We start from the raw sequence: 22,104 nt of genomic DNA, 5'->3' as shown, positions 1-22,104 counted from the left end.
GAGGCGACTAAAAGGAGTCCCACACGTTTCAACCTTTGTGATAGTCCCCTGTAGGGTTTGACCTCCATTTTTCAAAAATTTTCCAAAGAGCGAACAGACCGGGGAAGGGTGCCTTACATGGTCCATAGTGTCAATGATGCATTGAGATCTTTAGCCCACTTGTTGCATTGCAGTCCTGCTCATTCTCCATCTCTTTGGGTGAGGACATCTTCCTGGGTGTGTTTTCCACCATGGACTATGCAGTGTCACTTTCTGTGCCGTCGATGACCATGGACTTCATTGCACCTCACCTGGTACAATAACCAGTCAGTTGTGGTGGGGCTGCCATGTACCCTGTTGATTGTAGACCTCTGACAACACAGGAATTGCTATGCTCATGCCTGCACTGTTAACTCCCCATGTATGGCAAGGACCAAATGCCCATCACCCTGGGCCATCAGGACTCCCAGCAATGGCCATTCTGCCAGGTGGCCTTTGCTGCAGCTGGGTGGTGCCTGTGGATAGTGCCAGTGGTCAGTGGGTGGCATCAGGGTGGATGACATGCCATGAAGTGTAGTACATCTCTTGCTGATGGTCTGCCGCCAGCAGTCTCTGTGGGCAAAGTATAAATTCAATGCTAAGAAATATGACCCCAAGTCATTCCCCTCCCTGGCCACACTATGGGAGGAACGCCAGGTTAAGGATGGCAGTGAAGCTTATTCACCCCAGTACTTTGTCTGTACAAGAGCTGATGGGGAATCTTTCATGTCCATGAAGCCAGTTTTTTGTGGAGCATTTGGAGGACAAGTTTGGTGAGGTGAAGGGCTTGTCCAAAATATGCTCTGGGGCAGTTTTGATAAAAACCGCATCCTCTGCCCAATCATGGGCATTACTTGCTTGTGGCAAGTTGGGGATGCTTTGTACCGTCACACCCATATGAGCTTAAATATAGTCCAGGATATTACATTCCACAGGGATCTCCTCCTGTAGCCTGACAAGCTGCGTGCCAATTTAGAGCAGCTAGGGGTTCATGTCATCCAGTGTGTCCATCGGGGTCAGAGGGATAACCAGGTTGCCACTGGTACCTTCATCTTGGCCTTTGAGGGTGACATGTTGCCTGGTAAGGTCAAGGTGGTGGTCTACCACTGTGACGTCAAGCCATACATCCCTCCCACAGCATGGTGCTTAAAGTGCTGGAAGTTCCGCCGTATGTCTTCCCGCTGCACTTCCAGCATCCTGTGTTGAGATCGTGAACGTCCATCGCATCCCAATACTCCATGTGCTCCACATCCCATCTGTGTCAGCTGCAGAGAGCATCATTCACCTTGCTCGGCAGACTGCAGGATTTTACAGAAAGAGAAGAAAACCGTGGAATATAAGACCCTGGATTGACTGACCTACACTGATGCTAAGAGGAAATTTGAGCACCAACATCCTGTAGCTATGACCACCTCATACGCCGCTGCTACGAGAACAGTTGTCGCCCCATCGGTTCCTCAAATTCCTGTGGACTCCACCCCCCCCCTTCCACCCCAGCTATCGGGGGGGGATTTGAGTCCCCACGTTTTAGCCGGGGGGGGGGTGTCCCTTGGGGGTCACTCCCTTCCCAGGTTTCTGCGAGTGGGAAAGATGACACCTGCCAGTGGCTGAAGAGCCCACAAACAGCTGGTTGCGGGTCTTCACACTCATCATCTGTCCCAGACAGATTCGGTGAAGTTCTCCCAGCCACGGAAACCCAAGCAACAGTGCGAGAAACCGAAAAAGACCCCCAAGAACAAGGAACTTGTGGTGGCACCCACACCACCGCTACCTACAAGCTCTGTCTGAGGATGGGGTGGAGATCTGGCATCTGCTGAGGACCTGGCTCTCGCCAGACCTTCAGACACAATGGATATAGACTGCTTAGGCAAAAAGTCAGTGGCAGCAGGTGACCCTGAGGTGTAAACTGCTTCATTGAATATTCCATGCCTTCCCAGTCTCACGATGATGTCATCGTCTAGTGGAATTGTGGCAGTTTTTTCCACCACCTGGCTGAGCTATGGCAACTGTTAAGCTTTACACTTGCTTTCTGCATTGCCCTCCAGGAAACATGGTTACTGGGAATATGGGCCCCTGCCCTCTGTGGCTATAAGGGATATTACAGGAGCTGTAGTGACTAAAATAGTGTCAGGTGAAGTTTTTGTTTGTGCTAAACTCACCAACGTTGTTTGTAAGCTGCTGGAACGTGTGGTGTGTCGGCAGTTAGTCCTGGACTCAGGTGGCCTACTGGCTCCATCTCGGGGCATCTTCCAACAGGGTCACTCTACCACTGTTAATCTTGTGTCCCTCAAGTCTGCGTCTGGTTGCCATCTTTTTTTTATCCACACTAAGCGTATGACACCACCTGGTGACATCATATCCTTGCCACATTATACGAATGGGGTCTCAGAGACTCGCTCCAGATTCATACCCAGAATTTCCTGTTGCTCTGTACTTACCGTGTCCAAGTTCCATAGTTCGCCCCCATATCCAGGAGATGGGGCCCCGCAGGGCTCCATATTGAGTGTATCACTATTTTTAGTGGCCATTAATGGTCTAGCAGCAGCTGTAGGGCTGTCTGTCTCACCCTCTCTGTATGTGGATGACTTCTGCATTTTGTACTTCTCCATCAGTACTGGTGTTGCTGACCAGTGCCTACAGGGAACCATCCACAAGGCGCAGTCATGGGCTCTCGCCCACGGCTTCCAGTTTTCGGCCGCAAAGTGGTGTTTTATGCACTTCTGTCAGCGTCTTACCATTCATCCTGAACCAGAACTTTACCTTAATGACAATTTATTCACTGTAGTGGAGACACATAGATTCTTTGGACTGGCTTTCGATGCCCGATTGGCTTGTCTTCCTCACCTTTGTCAGCTTAAGTGAAGGTGCTGGCAGCACCTCAGTGCCCTCTGCTACCCGAGCAACACCATCTGGGGTGCAGATCGCTCTATGTTGCTGCATCTCTACAAAGCCCTTGTTGAATCCCACCTAGACTATGGGAGTATGCTTTATGATTCAGCGGTGCCCTCAACTGTGCATGTACTCGACCCAGTGCACCACTGTGGCGTTTGCTTAGCAATGGGAGCTTTTAAGATTCCAGTGACCAGTGTCCTTGTGGAGGACGGAGTCCTTCCATTGTAGATCTCACGTGCACAACTGCTCATCAGTTACGTTGCATACACTCATTTTTCTCCTGAGCTTCCGAATTACCGTCTCCTTTTTCACCCCTTGGCCGTTCATCTCCCGTACCGGCAGCCCAAGTCAGTGCTAACGATTGCAGTTCGTATGTGATCCCTTCTGTATGAACTGGAGTCCTTCCCTTTACCACCTCCAATCCAGGTCCATCTGTATACACATCCATGGTGTAAACGTAGGTCGCAGATTCGTCTGGATCTTACGCATGACCCTAAGGACTCAGTTACTCCTGCCACTCTCCATTGTCACTTCCTCTAGATTCTTCATGTTTCGAGGCTATGAAGTGGTTTACACCAACGGTCCGATGGCTGATGGTCATGTTGGCTCCACCTACATCCACAGAGGCCATTTTGAACAGCATTCTGTGTCTGATGGCTGCAGTGTATTCACTACAGAGCTGGTGGCTCTGTTCATGCCCCGGGAAATCGTTTCTTCTGTGTACTGACTCCTTGAGCAGCCTACAAGCTATTGACCAGTGCTACCCTCGCCATCCTTTGGTAGCATCCATCCAGAAGACAATCTATGCCCTGGACCAGTCCCATCGTTCAGTGGTGTTTGTGTGGACCCCAGGGCACTTCGGCATCACACACAACGAACTTGCCAACAGGCTGACCAAACTGGCTACACAGAAACCTTCTGGAGATGGGAATCTCTGAACCTGACCTGCGTTCTGACATATGCCGTAGGGTTTTTAGGCGGTGGGAAATGGAATGGCATAACAGTACATGCAACAAACTTCATGCCATTAAGGAGACTACGAATATGTGAAAGTCTTCCATGTGGGCCTCTTGCAGGGAATCAGTGGTCGTCTGCCGTCTCCACATTGCCCACGTGTGGGTTGATGATTCGATGATTCACCCCCACCCCCCACCCCCACCGTATTGTTGGTCTGGGCGGACGTTACAAGACATCTGTTGAAGTTAATCGTTGATTCCTTTACTCTTTTTTTATTACAGAGGGTGAGCAACCCTCTGACTGAACACACTGAGCTACCATGCCGGTGACTTGGGTGACCCACGGTCACGTCCTGCCCCGTGAACAACTGCCTGAGTGTCGGTGCAGTGCCCAGTTGACAGTTGCCCATTTTCTGGTGCACTGTCCCACTTTGACTGTCCAACGACGAAATCTTAGGTTACCAGACTTGTTGCCACTAATTTTATCTGACAATGCCTCATTGGCTGATTTAGTTTTAAGTTTTATTTGTGAGGGTGGGTTTTATCATTTGATCTAAGTTTTAGTGCATGTCCTTTGTCCCTCTGTGTCCTCAACCCTAGTGATTCTAAGGTGGAGGTTTTAATGTGTTGCAGGATGCCTGGCTTCTCCTTTCTTATCCTCATAGTCAGGCAGCCATGGTAATCTGCTTTGTTGTTTTAATCTCTTCATCCCATTTCTTGTGTTTTTGTGGTTTTCTTGTCCCCTTTTGTCCATTTACATGTTTGTTGCCTGTCAAGTCTTGTGATTTTTCCTTTCATTCTGTTTTGAATTGTCAGTCTCATTTGTTTTATTCACACACTTTTGGCATTGTTTTATTTGGAACAAGAGACTGATGATCTCGTATTTTGGTCCCTTTCCCTCCCTCTTTTAATCCAACCAACTTAAAACCAGTGATCCCTCCAAACTAACCTAGATCTTGGTCTAAACTACAGATATGTCTGCCACCACAATGTAGATTCCTTCATTGAGATGAAATCATTAATTATATTACAATGCAGAAATGCTGTAATCATCAGTAACAGAAAGGATTCTAAGGAGAAGAATTAGAAAATAAGGTGATCATGTACAGAGTGTGATCGATTCATATAATTTTGGCAAACCCTTGCCATGATACTTATTTTAAATTAAATCATTAGTAACATTTCAGCATGAAAGATGTGGAAACATGGGAACTTTTGGAGCCACTTGCTTCTGTTAGAAGTAAAGGAAAGTGGGACGACTGAAAAGGACTCGTGAGTTTTGGGAAAAGGGAGGAGTTACAGGAAACTTGTCCAGAACTCCAGATTAGGTGAGACTTGCTACAGAGTAGAAGGAAAATGCCCTGACTCCCTCACCTCATTTTTCTCTGATGTTTCAGCAGATATTTGCAACTGTTTTTGCGATGTGTAACTGGAGTCAGATCAAACAAATATTGATCATCACATCTTTCATGTGGTGTCCAGTATACAAACTGAATGATTTTTAAAGGGGAATTCTATGTGCCCATTCAATTGACCTGTCCCAAATTAGTTAAGTATGAAATTTGTTTTACCATTGCATATTAATAGGTGCAGTAAAACACTAAGAATAATGATCTTTAGCAGCCTCTCATCTGCCAATGATTGTTGGCTACCTGTAACTTGGCACGGATACAGGTTGCAAGCATCTGATCTATATTGCAAATACAGGCTGCATGTGGATGGCCTTTCATAAGGTTTAGCCTTTATTTTGTGGGGGCTGTGGAGGTGGTTTTCCATTTCCATGGAGATGATTGCCAGATACTCTAATCATGATGCTTCTTGTAATCCATTTATCGGGGTTACACAGCTTCTGCTGTGTCTCTGTGTGTCTCTCTTAGTATATCATGACATGTTAGTTCTGCGACATGAGCTCAGTGCAACATACATCATAATCTTATAACACAGCGTAACTGTTGTTACTGCTCACACTGATTTACTTTTCCAATGCCAACCCCAGACGTTGTATTTTTATACTTAAATGCTCTGTCTGGTGTCACATCTGAGTTTCTACATTCCTTTTGGTGCCACAATTAACACTTATTACTTGCATATCATTGCAGCCATTCTTTCAGAATTAAACTACCATCTCTGAAGTTAAATGATTGATCAGTTTTTATTTTCTTTCCCTACATTAACTACTAAAATGGTGGTTCTGATATAACTTAGTGTGTGTTTTGGACAGATATTCATGGCTTAACTGCAAGTCACACAATTGGCACAAAGTTACAAAACTTTAAAAAATTAACCCCAAGATAAGCAGTATGGCAGTGGGTGCAGGGCTGTTTACATAAGTCATTACTGTGTGACCTCAAGGGCAGATGTCCAATCACAATTGTGCTATTATCACAATGAGGGAGATGATCTGTCTGCAGCCACTTCAACTTCCCTACCTACTAATGGGCCTAATGTAGATTCTGACGAAACCTGTCATTTCCCTAATTCGTGTAAAGATGAAAGATGTTAGTAAAATAAAATTATCATGTCTGCAATTTATTGAAATTGCAAAAGTTCTGACTTTTCAGGCAGTTGGAACAACACACATTGACAGACTTTGTGATATCTCTTAATACTAACTTTCTAAATTTATTAGAGTTTAATTTTCTTAGTTTGTGGACTATATAATCATAATTTCTTTCTCATATTTTTGTTATGCCAGTATTCTGAAATGGGTTGTCAGAATAAGTATGTAATTCTGTATTAACTCCACTGTCTTGTCTCTCTTGTCATTAAACCAATAAACTGACATCTACTAGCTTCACAAGTAGACTGATCACGCATGGATCTAAGAGACAACTCACAATTCTGTGAAGTTTTCACACAATAGTGATTTAATTTTAACTGCCACATATATGAATCAATTGGATCCACTATGAAAAGGTGAGGTGCCTGAAGAATTGACCACATATCCAGTGCCTATGCTAAGGCCACTAGTTATCTGGTGGCAGTCGTGCTGTTTCAGGCGTATATATTACTGTCTGATCCACATTCTCAAGTATCCCATCAGAAAATGGCAATGACAAAATCCATTCAAACAATAATAGTGGGATCTGTGAAAAATATTACTTTGTAGCTCTTAGTAGGCCCAGGGCTGGCACTATAGCAGTGTGCAAATAAGAAGGTAGTTGACAGGGTGATGCAGTGGCAAAGAGGAGTGTACCATATGACACTTGCCAATAGCCTCATGCTGCCATGTCTGTCTGCAGCATGTGCATTGAGCAGCTCGCAGAACAATAGTTTTCCAAATGTAGTCAGTCAGAAGCAGAAACTGTGGCCAGATAGGCAACAGCAGAAGTAAGAGACAGGGAACAGGGCAGAGCACACTGTTGATGAGTTATTTTGTCTGTGTGGAATGCATAGTGCTGCAGCCTCCTTATGTGCACCCGACTATAGCAGTCACCTTGGATGTTAACCTTACATCATCCTTGTTACAGAGGTCTGGGGTTATTATAAAAATATTTGAGAATGGAAGCATGTGTACTCCATATTATATTTTCAGAAAAATGTTTCATAACATGTTATGCCAGCACTGCAAATGCCAAATTATACTGATACCTCTAACCAGAGGGATAACTTGAACTGCTCTATGACGTGACATGAATTTAAGAGCAGATGAAACAAATTTGCAGTACAAAATTCTTTGTCTGCTCATTCTCTGGGCTATCCAGTCTATGGGCCTTGAATAGTTCAGCACTCTTTTTCACAAACGGCATCTATGGAAAGAGATGATCTTTTTTTTTTTAGTACCGGACCTACCCCATTTTCATAAATGTGACAAAAGGTAGAGAATAAAACAAAAATGCTTTGAAACATTTTGTAAAGGTAGGATGGTAAGGGCAGTTGACTCAAGGGAAACTTTTTAAACAAAGATTATGAAAAGTTGATTTGTGCCTCTGTAAAGAATTATCCATCTACTGAAAATAATAACCACCATTACTGACAATGTACGAAAAGACAGATTGCTATTGACTGAAAGAAGACACATAGAGTTGCTACAGGTACAATTAAGCTAGCGCTCTCTCTCTCTCTCTCTCTCTCTCTCTCTCTCTCTCTCTCTCTCTCTCTCTCTCTCTCTCTCTCACAGGCAAGCACACCTTCTGTGCACTTGACTGCCATCTCTAGTGTCCTGGGCTGGAATGCATGACAAAGATGCTGGAGCCGAGGTGTGTGTGTGTGTGTGTGTGTGTGTGTGTGTGTGTGTGTGTGTGTGTGTGTGTGTGTGTGTGTGTGTGTGTGTGTGTGTTTTACTGATGAAGGCTGTGGCCGAAGCTTTGTGAGTTTTTTAATTGTGCCTGTAGCAATTTGACGTGTCTTCTTTACGGTAAGTAGCAATCTGTCTTTTTCTATATTGTGGATATTCCTACCTGGAGTTTCTGTTGTTTGAAACACCATTATTGGCATGTTACACACATCTTGTCTTACATAATTTAATACCTAAAACTGCTTGTTTCCTCATTATCTTCAATTTTCGAAGTTTTTAATATTTCACAGTGAAGCCAATAAACTAGAAAGTACAAAACCAACAAAATAGCATTCATTGCATAAATAAGAGGTGATAAAAGTTGGAAGTTATTCAGAAATGCCACATGATGATTCATAGATTACTATAATTTTCATAAGTGATTGCTGAAAAAATGGTACAATGAACTAAAAACAATCATTTGGATCAAAATTCTCGAGCATTTAGGATTGTTTAATTTAATGTAAAATGATGTTACTGGAAATATGCATTGTCTGTGTTGTGATAAAATAAGTTTTTGGTCTTTTTAAGTGTTCTGCATTTCAGGGGAAAAATGAAAAATATAAAACTGAAATTCATAATCAGCACTCCAAAACTTATAAATGAGCAGATTTTCAGAATTCCTCAAAAGTTTTCAAAATAAAAGCACCTTTTGCCTGGAATATAGAATTAAGAATTGGAATAGTATTGTTCTCCTCTGCAGTAACTGTATAGGTGAATCTTTTCAGTCTGCTCCTGCTACTGCTATTAGTCAAGTAGGTTTTCTTAAACCACTAAGAAGAATGTGGTCAGTGATTCAAGAATTTTCATAAATGCAGGCACATTTGGTAGAAAGTAAACAGCAAGTAACATCAGAGCCTGAAACACACTCCTATTGCGATGTGTACACATAAGGCACTACTTTTCACTTGCTTAATTTTATCAAACAGTGGTTGTCACAAGTGTCTGAGAGAAGCAGGGTTTAAATCTTCATTTGGCCATTAGAGTTTAGGTATTGGTTGCTTTCATAAGTCATTTTAGGTAAACTGCCAGAGGCCATTAAAGACAGTCTGATTGCTTAAGAGGCCCCCTTTCCCTTTCTTACTTCAGTATCATCCTATCTCCTTCCTTCCCTTGTTAGATTACTCTATTAGAGGGAACTAGATCCATGTGGTTACATCATGTATGGATCAGGTACATAACTGCTTCATTGTTGAATAGTAATTTTGACTTGTGGGAATAAACTTAAAATGTATAGTATTTCTGCACCTCAGTTAAATGTGGCCAGAATCAACTGGCTGCCAAAGGCTTCACAGGAAGATGTGTAAGATTTTAGAGAGGATTGCCTTCCTGTTGCAAGAGCACACTTACTGCAGGCTCATCTCCTGCTGATTCACCAAGAATAGTGGGGATTATTTAAGACACTGTAATAACTTCGAGGGGAACAGAGTTCAAATCCTCATTTACCCATTCAGATTTAGGTTTCCCTAAATCTCATAAGTACCAAGGTATTTGCTTTGTAAAGGACATGAACAGTTTCTTCCTTATCTCTCTCCTATTTAGTTGTATGTTTAATTTGTAATGGCCTTGTCATCTTCCAATGCACATCCTCTTCTGTCATCTCAGGATCAAGAAACACATTTTCTGTGGTAGTTTATGTTGGGGCTGCACTGACAAATTTCATCTCCAACAGGCTTTCTTGATGTCAGAACATGGTTGTTGGAAGAAGATCCCAAATGTCAAACAAAATTACTTTGACTTCCACCCAAACCCACTATAAGATCATGGAAAATCATTACCTGTAGATATCATATTCTTGCTCCATCGTTGATGACTGTCATGTGGAGTAAGACAATAGAAGCTTTGAAATGGCTATGTATAGTTTACTATATTAATAGTATGCTTCTGGGTGTTAGGCTAATTTGTAGCTTCCATTTTATAAAATGGAATTAACAGCTTGGCTAAACTCACAAAAGTGAAATGATCACGTATTAAAGTCCATTGTAAGAGTATAAATAAGTATACATTTTCATCAAAATTATGAAGTTGTATGTGTGAAATAGCTTAGAAATAAAGTAATTAGCTTCTTTGGTGTTCGTACACTGCTGTTAAAGGACAGTTATGTATTCATAATGGAGGTTTCCTGAAGATCCAATGTCTTTGCTCAGTTACTGCAAAATTCTCTAATCCGTTAAGTTTCAGCTATAAGCAACCTGCATTGTTTATGAAAATATTTCTTGCTTAATTATCATGCTGTATATCACCACTATTCATCTTCTCTTTAAAGGAGTGCAGCTTCTGTAGTTCTCATTGTAGGATAATTTTTAAATGGACAAAATGAAATTTCCTCAATCTGGCAGACTATTTGTTGGTAAAGAAACATTTGAAATCCTTTAGTTTTAAACAGTACATTTAGATTAATGAACACCCCCCTTACTTTTCTTCACGCTTTTGCAGAGATTGTAAATTGCAGTTCTTGTGATATACTTGGAGAATTGGCTACAGTATAATGGATCACCTGCAAGTAATGAGCAAAATTTTGAGTGTGAAGTACCACTTTGTTGGGAATTCGTAGACTTTGTACATATTTTGGTGGGTGAAAACAAGTCAATATCTTCCTCAGACAGTTCTTGATGAACAAAGAAGTGATTCTGCATACATTAGTATAATAAAGAATATGTATGCCAATGTCATCAACTTCCATTTGATTCTATAGAGTAGGCAGAAACTCAGATGAGGGCAGAGTTAGCAAGAATTTTCTGTAACATAAAAACTATTCCCAGCAGGCCAAAAGGTAGTTTCAGCACCCTTAAACTGCAAAAACGTAGAAGGCATACATACTGAAGGGACATATCTGAACCTCGTTAATTTTACAGGTGTCACTGTAATGTTTGCCTCAAGCTCAGATGAACTTCATTAATGAATGAAGAACTTCATACAGCCAGTTTGAAAGTAGGCCTGAAAATCTCATGAGTCAAAGTAATGTATAACCTAATAAAATGAAAAGAAAGTGTTATTAATTAACAATGAAGTAGTAGAACTTGGTGAGTTTGTGAGAGAAATGAAAGATGACTGGATGGACTATGAAATATACTTGGAATGCTTTTTGTTTACACGACAGTGTTTCCAAAATATGATTGTGAAGAGTCTAAAAGGGAAGCTCACAACTGGTGTACGGCACCAGTTCGACTTCCATCAGTAACACACAAACTTTTCCCATGAAAACAATTCAGAAACTGAGTGTCACTCAGTTAAATTGATGGTAGCTGGTTGAGGAAATTCTTTGCTGGACTGCCTGACGTACAGACTTTGGCCTTATGGAAGGTGAGTAATGACATTGGACCACATACAAAGCAACATGGATACATATAGCTGAAGTCAATAACAAGTGGAAAAGTTTAGAGGCGGCTGCCATCCAGTCATGGATATTGGAAGGCTCAGTCATATTTGTCTTAAACTGTTTTTCAAATTTCTGGCAGTTACAATACAAGAGGAACTCATTGGTGATCATTCACACTATATTTTCTGTAGGTACATAGTGCTTCATGAATCCTGTATAGCTGATCCAATCCTTACATTTCATATCACCATGTTTCATAGAAAGATATTTTTCAGGTGAACCTAATTCCATTTTGGCCCTCAAGTATTCAAAGGCTTCATTACTCTTACGCTTTGTGAAGCATGCATTATTAATTTATATGTACATTTGTGAATATCATGCCAATAAGCAACATAATTAATGCCATAGTAGAGGTTTGGGCATTTTGTGCTAGTCCTATCTCTAACAATCCTTGTACCTACATTGCTGAAATAAGGGTGTCAGTATAGCACATATGCTCTGTAATTGGTACTGTAGCATTACTATGGCACAATGAACATAAACCAGTGTCTGTGTTAATATATGGCAATTAGTGGGTGGTGATGAAGGATGGAAGGAGGCTTGAGACTCTGTGGATTGAACTGGATGTAAATTCTTGTTGGTCACTAGAAAAGTAAATCCCAAAGTATAAAAAATCTAAATCTGAGAATCTGAAAGGTGATAAATTTGAAGAAAGGTTTGTAAGGAAAAGGTAAAAAAGATGCTGTAGAAGTGCAAATGGAAGGCATTAACATAGCATAGATGAGCTACCACTCTGAACTGGAAAAAAGATGTGGAAGAGAGCAGTTAAGTCCAGCACAGGGAGGAAAGGATGAAAACTGATACAGAAGAAATGGGCTGTTAGTGCAGCAATTTGGATTGCTTGAGCTTTTAAAGTATGGAGTTCAAATAAGATGGTCTAATAGCATCTCGATATGTCATTAAAAGTTGCTTTTAAAATCAGCAGATGAATTACCTATTAGATGATAGTTTGGTGTTCAGTCTGAGTATCACTTAATCATTTTCACATTTCTCCAGTGATATTTAGGAGCCCAGTAGGGGAAGAAAAAAGATGTTTTAAAACTAATTCCAAAAGGTAAAGCCATCAGACTCTTTAATAATAGAAGGAAGTGTTGAGAAAAGCCAGAGTATCTTTATGATACAGAAAATAATTATATAAGGTATTTAATAATGTCATTACTTCGTGTGAGTAGTATTCTACTGACCTTGTGAAGAAAGAGAGCTGTGATATACATTAAAGTCTAACTTTTATTTTTATTTTGGGTTATGTGATAAAATGACTAAATTTATGAAATACTATAGTGTTGCAATTCTATTATCAGTTACATTTATAAGCTAATACATAAATTTCCCCCCCCCCCCCCCCCCCCCCGGACCTTGCCGTTGGTGGGGAGGCTTGCGTGCCTCAACGATACAGATACCACAACGGAGGGGTATCTGTTGAGAGGCCAGACAAACGTGTGGTTCCTGAAGAGGGGCAGGAGCCTTTTCAGTAGTTGCAGGGGCAACAGTCTGGATGATTGACTGATCTGGCCCTGTAACACTAACCAAAACGGGCTTGCTGTTTTGGTACTGCGAATGGCTGAAAGAAAGGGGAAACTACAGCCGTATTTTCCCCCAAGGGCATGCAACTTTACTGTATGATTAAATGATGGCGTCCTCTTGGGTAAAATATTCCAGACGTAAAATAGTCCCCCATTTGGATCTCTGGGTGGGGAATGCTCAAGAGGACATCGTTATCAGGAGAAAGAAAACTGGCATTCTACGGATCGGAGCATGGAATGTCAGATACCTTAATCGGGCAGGTAGGTCAGAAAATTTAAAAAGGGAAATGGATAGGTTAAAGTAAGATATAGTGGGAATTAGTGAAATTCGGTGGCAGGAGGAACAAGACTTCTTGTCAGGTGACTACAGGGTTATAAACACAAAATCAAATGGGGGTATTGCAGGAGTAGGTGTAATAAGGAATAAAAAATAGGAGTGCAGTAAACTACTACAAACAGCATAGTGAACGTATTATTGTGGCCAAGATAGACACGAAGCCCACGCCTACCACAGTAGTAAAAGTTTATATACCAACTAGCTCTGCAGATGATGTAGTTGATGAAATGTGTGGTGAGATAAGAAATTATTCAGGTAGTGAAGGGAGATGAGAATTTAAGTCATGGGTGACTGGAATTCGACAGTAAGAAAAGGAAGAGAAGGAAACATAGTAGGTGAATATGGATTGGGACTAAGAAATGAAGAGGAAGCTGCCTGGTAGAATTTTGTGCAGAGCATAACTTAATCATAGCTAACACTTGGTGTAAGAATCATGAAAGATTGTATACACGGAAGAACCCTGGAGATACTATAAGGTTTCAGATAGATTATATAATGGTAAGACAGAGATTTAGGAACCAGATTTTAAATTGTAAGACATTTCCAGGGGCAGATGTGGGCTCTGACCACAATTTATTGGATATGAACTGTAGATTAAAACTGAAGAAACTGCAAAAAGGTGGGAATTTAAGGTGATGGGATATGGATAAACTGACAGAACTAGAGGTTGTACAGAGTTTCAGGGAGAGAATAAGGGAACAATTGACGGAATGGGGGAAAGAAAAACAGTAAAAGAAAAATGGATAGCTTTGAGGAATGAAATAATGAAGGCAGCAGAGGATCAAGTAGGTTAAGACAAGGGCTAGTAGAAATCCTTGGGTAACAGAAGAGATACTGAATTTAATTGATGAAAGGAGAAAATACAGGAATGCAGCAAGTGGAGCAGGCAAAAAGGAATACAAATGGCTCAAAAATGAGATTGACAGGAAGTGCCAAATGGCTAAGCAGACATGGCTAGGGGACAAATGTAAGGATGGTGTGGTTTATCTCATGGGGTGTAAGATAGATACTGTCTACAGGAAAATTAGAAAGACCTTTGGAGAAAAGAGAACCACTTGATGAATATCAAGAGCTCAGATGGAAACCCAGTTCTAAGCAAAGAAGGGAATGCAGAAAGGTGGAAGGAGTATATAGAGGGTCTATAGAGTGGCGATGTTCTTGAGGACAATATTATGGAAATGGAAGAAGAGGTAGATGAAGGTGAAATGGGAGATAAGATACTGCATGAAGAGTTTGACAGAGCACTGAAAGACCTAAGTCAAAAAAAGATGTATGAGTCAGGCGAAATACCCTAAGACTTCAATCACAAGGAAAGCAGGTTTGACGGATGTGAAAATTACCGAACTAAGAGTTTAATAAGTCACAGCTGCAAAGTACTAACACGAATTCTTTACAGACGAATGGAAAAAGTGGTAGAAGCCGACCTCGGGGAAGATCAGCTTGGATTCCGTAGAAATATGGGAACATGTGAGGCAATATTGACCCTACGACTTATCTTAGAAAATAGATTAAGAAAAGGCAAACCTACGTTTCTAGCATTTGTAGGCTTAGAGAAAGCTTTTGACAATGTTGACTGGAATACTCTCTTTCAAATTCTGAAGGTGTCAGGGGTAAAATACAGGGAGCGAAAGGCTATTCACAATTTGTACAGAAACCAGATGGCAGTTAGGAGTCGAGGGACATGAAATGGAAGCAGCGGTTGGGAAGGGAGTGAGACAGGGTTGTAGCCTCTCCCCGATGCTATTCAATCTGTATATTGAGCAAGCAGTAAAGGAAACAAAAGAAAATTACGGAGTAGGTATTTAAATCCATGGAGAAGAAATAAAAACTTTGTTCGCCGATGACATTGTAGTTCTGACAGACAGCAAAGGACCTGGAAGCGCAGTTGAACAGAATGGGCAGTGTCTTGAAAGTAGGATATAAGATGAACATCAACAAAAGCAAAACAAGGATAATGGAATGCAGTTGAATTAAGTCAGGTGATGCTGAGGGAATTAGATTAGGTTTAGGAAATGACACTTAAAGTAGTAAAGGAGTTTTGCTATTTGGGGAGCAAAATAACTGATGATGGTCAAAGTAAAGAGGATATAAAATGTAGACTGGCAATGGCAAGGAAAGCGTTTCTGAAGAAGAGAAATTTGTTAACATCGAGTGTAGATTTAAGTGTCAGGAAGTCATTTCTGAAAGTATTTGTATGGAGTGTAGCCATGTATGGAAGTGAAACATGGACGATAAATAGTTTAGACAAAAAGAGAATAGAAGCTTTCGAAATGTGGTGCTACAGAAGAATGCTGAAGATCAGATAGGTAGATCACATAACTAATGAGGTGTTGAATAGGATTGGGGAGAAGAGAAGTTTGTGGCACAACTTGACTAGAAGGTAGGACATGTTCTGAGACATCAAGCAATCACCAATTTAGTATTGGAGGGCAGCGTGGAGGGTAATAATTGCAGAGGGAGACAGAGATGAATACACTAAGCAGATTCAGAGGGATGTAGGCTGCAGTACGTACTGAGAGATGAAGAGGCTTGCACAGTATAGAGTAACATGGAGAGCTGCATCAAACCAGTCTCAGGACTGAAGATAACAACAACATAAATTTTAAAAGCTCCTACCAATACATTCTTCAGGGAACTAGGCAATTGTTCTTTAATTAAAATCTGTTCAGTTTCTTAAGACACACCTAATGTGCATTGCTAGATTATTGGATACATGCATATACTAATATCAAGGTCTTAAAATTTTTATGAAGGATGGTTTTGGACCTAATACTACAACTGTCTCTTGCACTACTTGTTCAGAACAGAAATATTAGTAATGAGACATTAATGAATATATGTATCATGAAATGTTTTTCAAAACCAGCAGAATGTTCTAAGGCTAACACCAAAACGTGCTCATTTAAATTTGTAAACGCCTATGCTGCAAATGTAGTTGAAATACAGCATGTTTTGAGTTTAGGTTTTTCAATTTAGGTTGTGACCAGTAAACCCTGATTCATTAAAGAATTAAACTCCCATGCAGAAAACAGCTTCAGCCAGCTGATTACTTTGCAAATGAGTTAATGTGTTAAATATTTGCCTTTAAGCATGTAAGTGAGAAAAAGTTTGGGATAGGATGAAATTATACATAAAGTTTGTTGGCAGTTTTTCATTATGAAACACTGGATGAATGTAAACTGCATAATTTGCACTCCATTTTGAGTGAAATCTAGTTTTTTAAGCATCTAAGTGTTTCTTGTACCTCCTGAATTGTGTATTGTACAATGACAAAATTTTGCAGATAAATTCAGTTCTATGTGTGGCAACTGATTGTAAAGTGTTGGAAATAGTAGTAAAGAGGTAATAAATTAAAACATGTCTCATGCTGAACCCTTGACTGCATGAGCAGCAGTAATGTAATAAGTGATAATCTTTTATCCTTTCTTCATTTAGTGGAGTATGTCATGAGAAAAAGTTTCGTAAAAGTTTGGAATTATGTGTAAAATTTGTTGCAAGTCACTTAGTGCTGTTATTCTGATATGCTGAATGAATGATGTCTGTGTATTTGCATGTCTTTAGTTTATGTGGTCTAAAGAAAACCACATTGTTTCTGGCCCTGATACCTGTCTGTGTTAAAAGTTTGACTTAAGATTGACTTATTGAGAAGATGAAGACAGCATTGTAAATTTTTGTATTCTGTTAATATTTATGTGAAATGCTGAAAATTAAAATTTTGTCACCTTGCTGTTACAGAGACAGCTTCTGGAATAGTGTGTTAGTAATACACTCCTGGAAATTGAAATAAGAACACCGTGAATTCATTGTCCCAGGAAGGGGAAACTTTGACACATGATCACACTGACAGAACCACAGGCACGTACACAGGCAACAGAGCATGCACAATGTCGGCACTAGTACAGTATATATCCACCTTTGGCAGCAATGCAGGCTGCTATTCTCCCATGGAGACGATCGTAGAGATGCTGGATGTAGTCCTGTGGAACGGCTTGCCATGCCATTTCCACCTGGCACCTCAGTTGGACCAGTGTTCGTCCTGGACGTGCAGACTGCGTGAGATGACGCTTCATCCAGTCCCAAACATGCTCAATGGGGGACAGATCCGGAGATCTTGCTGGCCAGGGTAGTTGACTTACACCTTCTAGAGCATGTTGGGTGGCACGGGATACATGCGGACGTGCATTGTCCTGTTGGAGCAGCAAGTTCCCTTGCCGGTCTAGGAATGGTAGAACGATTGGTTCGATGACGGTTTGGATGTACCGTGTACTATTCAGTGTCCCCTCGACGATCACCAGAGGTGTATGGCCAGTGTAGGAGATCGCTCCCCGCACCATGATGCCGGGTGTTGGCCCTGTGTGCCTCGGTCGAATGCAGTCCTGATTGTGGCGCTCACCTGCACGGCGCCAAACACGCATACGATCATCATTGGCACCAAGACAGAAGCGACTCTCATCGCTGAAGATGACACGTCTCCATTCGTCCCTCCATTCATGCCTGTCGCGACACCACTGGAGGCGGGCTGCACGATGTTGGGGCGTGAGCGGAAGACGGCCTAACGGTGTGCGGGACCGTAGCCCAGCTTCATGGAGACGGTTGCGAATGGTCCTCGCCGATACCCCAGGAGCAACAGTGTCCCTAATTTGCTGCGAAGTGGCAGTGCGGTCCCCTAGGGCATTGCGTAGGATCCTACGGTCTTGGCGTGCATCCGTGCGTCGCTGCAGTCCGGTCCCAGGTCGACGGGCACGGTCCGGTCCCAGGTCGACGGGCACGGTCCGGTCCCAGGTCGACGGGCACGGTCCGGTCCCAGGTCGACGGGCACGTGCACCTTCCACCGACCACTGGCGACAACATCGATGTACTGTGGAGACCTCACACCCCACGTGTTGAGCAATTCGGCGGTACGTCCACCCGGCCTCCCGCATGCCCACTATACGCCCTCGCTCAAAGTCCGTCAACTGCACATACGGTTCACGTCCACACTGTCGCGGCATGCTACCAGTGTTAAAGACTGCGATGGAGCTCCGTATGCCATGGCAAACTGGCTGACACTGATGGCGACGGTGCACAAATGCTGCGCAACTAGCGCCATTCGACGGCCAACACCGCGGTTCCTGGTGTGTCCGCTGTGCCGTGCGTGTGATCATTGCTTGTACAGCCCTCTCGCAGTGTCCGGAGCAAATATGGTGGGTCTGACACACCGGTGTCAATGTGTTTTTTTCCATTTCCAGGAGTGTATAAATGTGTTTGTAGTCCCAAAACTGGAACACTATATATGTCCTACATGTCATTATTTAAGTTCAGTGTTATAGGTTCTGTCACTCTGATTCATATTTGTGTGTAGCAAGTCTAGTCAGGATTTAATGGCAACCCATTTGGCTTGAAAATTTTGTTGTAATTTTCAAGTAGTTCATTAGTGATCTTTCCTGTAAGGGAAAGAGCAGTATTTGAAAGTTTTGTGCTTTCAGTGTCTGCAAAAAGACTGAATTTTCATCCATTGGTGACAGTAGCTGTATATGAGAAACAATAATAGAGCCCAGATACAACCTAGAGTGCCGTCTGATTGCTTCAGATTATTATAATAATCGTGAAACTGATAGTGTTTTCTGTTGTGCAAATAAGATAAAAATCATTACTCTTTGTCAAATACTCCACGCTATTTTAACTTTATCAGAATATTACAGTTCAGACAGTCAAGACACAATGAAACCACATATTCCACTAACAGTTACCATTTGATCATAATATGTCAGTAGCTGATTTAGTTCAACCTTTTTTAAATACACACTTGTGGTCAAAGTTTGTCTATCGAGGTGTTAATTTCATCTGTACATGACATGCTCAAACATTTTTGACAATGGTGCTACTTATGAGAAGGAATTGATAGAAGCACAACTGAAAAACACTTAATCATTTTACTACTTATTTCAATTTAACCACTGGTGCCAATATTTTGGAGAGATTTGGTAACTTATTGTGAAAATGTGGGAGGTAGGTGACCATAGCAAGATGGGAGTGTATCTGGGTTAACTTTTTTATTCTGCGTATTGCTCTGTCCAGTAATATCAGTTGTTATAAATAAATAAATGAGGTATTACGACAAGTGGCAACATATGTCGATGTTGGATACTCCATCATTACATGTCCAAATGGCCATTATTATTATGTAAATCTACACTTTATATTGCATCCAATTAGGTATTTCAAATGTTGCCAGTAGTCCTGTGCACAAACCTATATGTGTGAAACTATAGCTCTTAGACTCCTCTTCCCATGAAATGCTATAGAAATATATGTATCCCTTTTGAAGGGCTTTAACTGTTTTGATAATCGCTCGTGAAACATACCTACTCCTGCCTATCTGGCTACAGACTGATTATGGAAAAATGGTTACCCAATGGAATATTACAATAACATTGCATAATATGACCAAAACAAGTGTCTCACTGCACGTGTCTTCTATATTTAAAAAAAGGTACATCAGGACATTGACAGAATATTCCATCTACTTGTGAAGAAATGATAGTGTGTGTGTTTCATGTGAAACGGCTTCTTACCCAAACCTTGCAATAATTCTCAGTTTTAGGAGTGCACCACTTTAATACCTCTCCTAAAATCAGGGGGAAATAGTGCTTTTACTAACAGTTGTCAGGATATCATTCTCACCATCTGCCAGGAAAAGTGTTGAACGTACGTGAGCCCATAACTAGTGTAGGTGCTAAAATCCAGTGGTATATTTTTTATCATGTAGATTCATATAGTGTTGTCCCATTTTAGATAAGTGTTATTAAATATGTACATTGAGGAAGCAGTAAAGGAGATGGAGAAATTTGTAAATGGAATTAAAGTTCAGGGAAAGAAATAAAAACTTCTGAGATTCGTTGATGGTACTGTAATTGTCAGAGACAGCAAAGGACTTGGAAGTGCAGTTGAATGGAATGGGCAGTATCTTGAAAGGAGGATATAAGATGAAGCAAAATGAGGTTAAGGGAGTGTAGTTGAATTAGATAAGGCAATGATGAGGGAGTTAAATTAGGAAACAAGACACTAAAAGTAGTAAATAAGTTTTCTTGTTGGGGCAGTAAAATAACTGATGATGGCCAAAGCAGAGTGAATATAAAATGTAGAGTGGCATTGGCAAGAAAAATGTCTTTGAAGAAGAGAAATTTGTTAATATTGAATATATTTTTAAGTGTTAAGATGTCTTTGCTGAAGATGTTTGTCTGGAGTGTAGCCTTTTACTGAAGTGAAATGTAGACAATCAGCAGTTCAGACAGGAAGGCAAAAGAATTTTTTGAAATGTGGTGCGATAAAAGTATACTGAACATTAGATTGGTAGATCAAATAACTAATGAGGTACTAAATTGAATAGGGGAGGGAGATAAATCTATGGCACAACTTTCTAAAAGATGTGACCAGTTCGTAGAACACATGCTGAGGCATCAATAAATATAAGGGACATTCAAAAAGAAATGAGCTGGAGGCATAATTACAGAAACAATTTCCCGTATGTTAGAAGTATTGACACTGGCTGTTGAGACACTTGTCCCACTGTGACACAAGGTGGTGAATGCCTGTCTCATAAAATTCCCGGGGTTGTGATGTTAACCAGTTCCGCATGTGCAGCTGGACGTCACTGTCCACAAGAGTGCAGGATGCTGATGTTCTTCGTTGACCATATGGCCCCATTCTGCTCCCCAACACTGCAAACCCTCATACAGCCAAAAGTCGCAGCACTCCTGCAGAAATTCAAATGCCAAGTTCTTGGCCACCCTCCATACAGTCCAGACCTCTCTCCCTGTGGTTACAGTTTTTGGTCTCCCTGAAAGAGCGCTGAGGGGCAAACGATTCATCTTGGACGACAACATCCAGCTGTACATGTGGAACTGGTTAACATCACAGCCCCAGGTATTTTGAGACATTCTAAAAAACTAAAGTGTAGTTATCTATGCTGAAACTTGGGTTAACACAAGACCAGGTGCTTTTTCAAAATCAAGGTGGGTTTTTAGTTTTTTAACATATTAACCAACTATTGCTGATGCACTGTGATGTTGAAGGTTCTTATTTTGAGACAGCCAAGTGTCTCAACAGCCAGGGTCAATACTTCTAACATACAAGTGCTGGTTTCTGTAATTATGCCTCTGGCTCGTTTCTTGAATGCCCTTTATAGCTTGGTAATTGAGGGCAGTGCAGGGGTTAAAAATTGTAGAATACCAAGGCATGAAACCAGTTAGCAGGTTCAAATGGATGTAGGTAGCAAATATTCTTCAATAATTACTTAAGAATTGTAATTGAAGTGTCAGTTTCTTTGTTGCTAGAAACAGCATAACCAGTACAGCTGAGAGCCCATAGACAAATGGAAAACAATTAGTTTACTACAGCAGAGGAAGCATGTTTATGTTGCTTCCAAGAGAAATTAATCACTGAGGATGGGGGCTGGAGAAGAGCAATGAACTGTAATTGATTAAACTAACCCAGTGCTCTGATCAGTGACATGATGAAGTAAGCCCATGCCTGATTCAGGTGTGCAGTAGGTAGGTCTATGATAATGCAGTAGATTGGTCTATGATAAAATTCTACAGCTTTCCAGGTGTACTGTGAAAACAATGATATTCTGCACATTTCAGTTTTCTTGTAATTGGTGTCACAGTAATGTCTTCTGTATCATATGTTGAGAGACTGAACAGGAATCAATAAATGAGAAAAATTATAGTACACAACTGTCA

At 41.2% G+C, this 22,104-nt stretch overlaps 1 protein-coding gene across 2 annotated transcripts in view; it reads left to right on the top strand.

Moving 5' to 3' along the window:
- The window catches only part of LOC126273842 (TRPL translocation defect protein 14), a 249,328-nt gene that overhangs the window by 7,794 nt on the left and 219,430 nt on the right, over window positions 1–22,104 (top strand). The window lies entirely within an intron of this gene.

The sequence above is a fragment of the Schistocerca gregaria genome, chromosome 1 (genome assembly GCF_023897955.1).
Source record: "Schistocerca gregaria isolate iqSchGreg1 chromosome 1, iqSchGreg1.2, whole genome shotgun sequence".
NCBI classification, from domain to species: Eukaryota; Metazoa; Arthropoda; class Insecta; order Orthoptera; family Acrididae; genus Schistocerca; species Schistocerca gregaria.
This window is presented reverse-complemented; position numbering and strand designations above follow the sequence as displayed.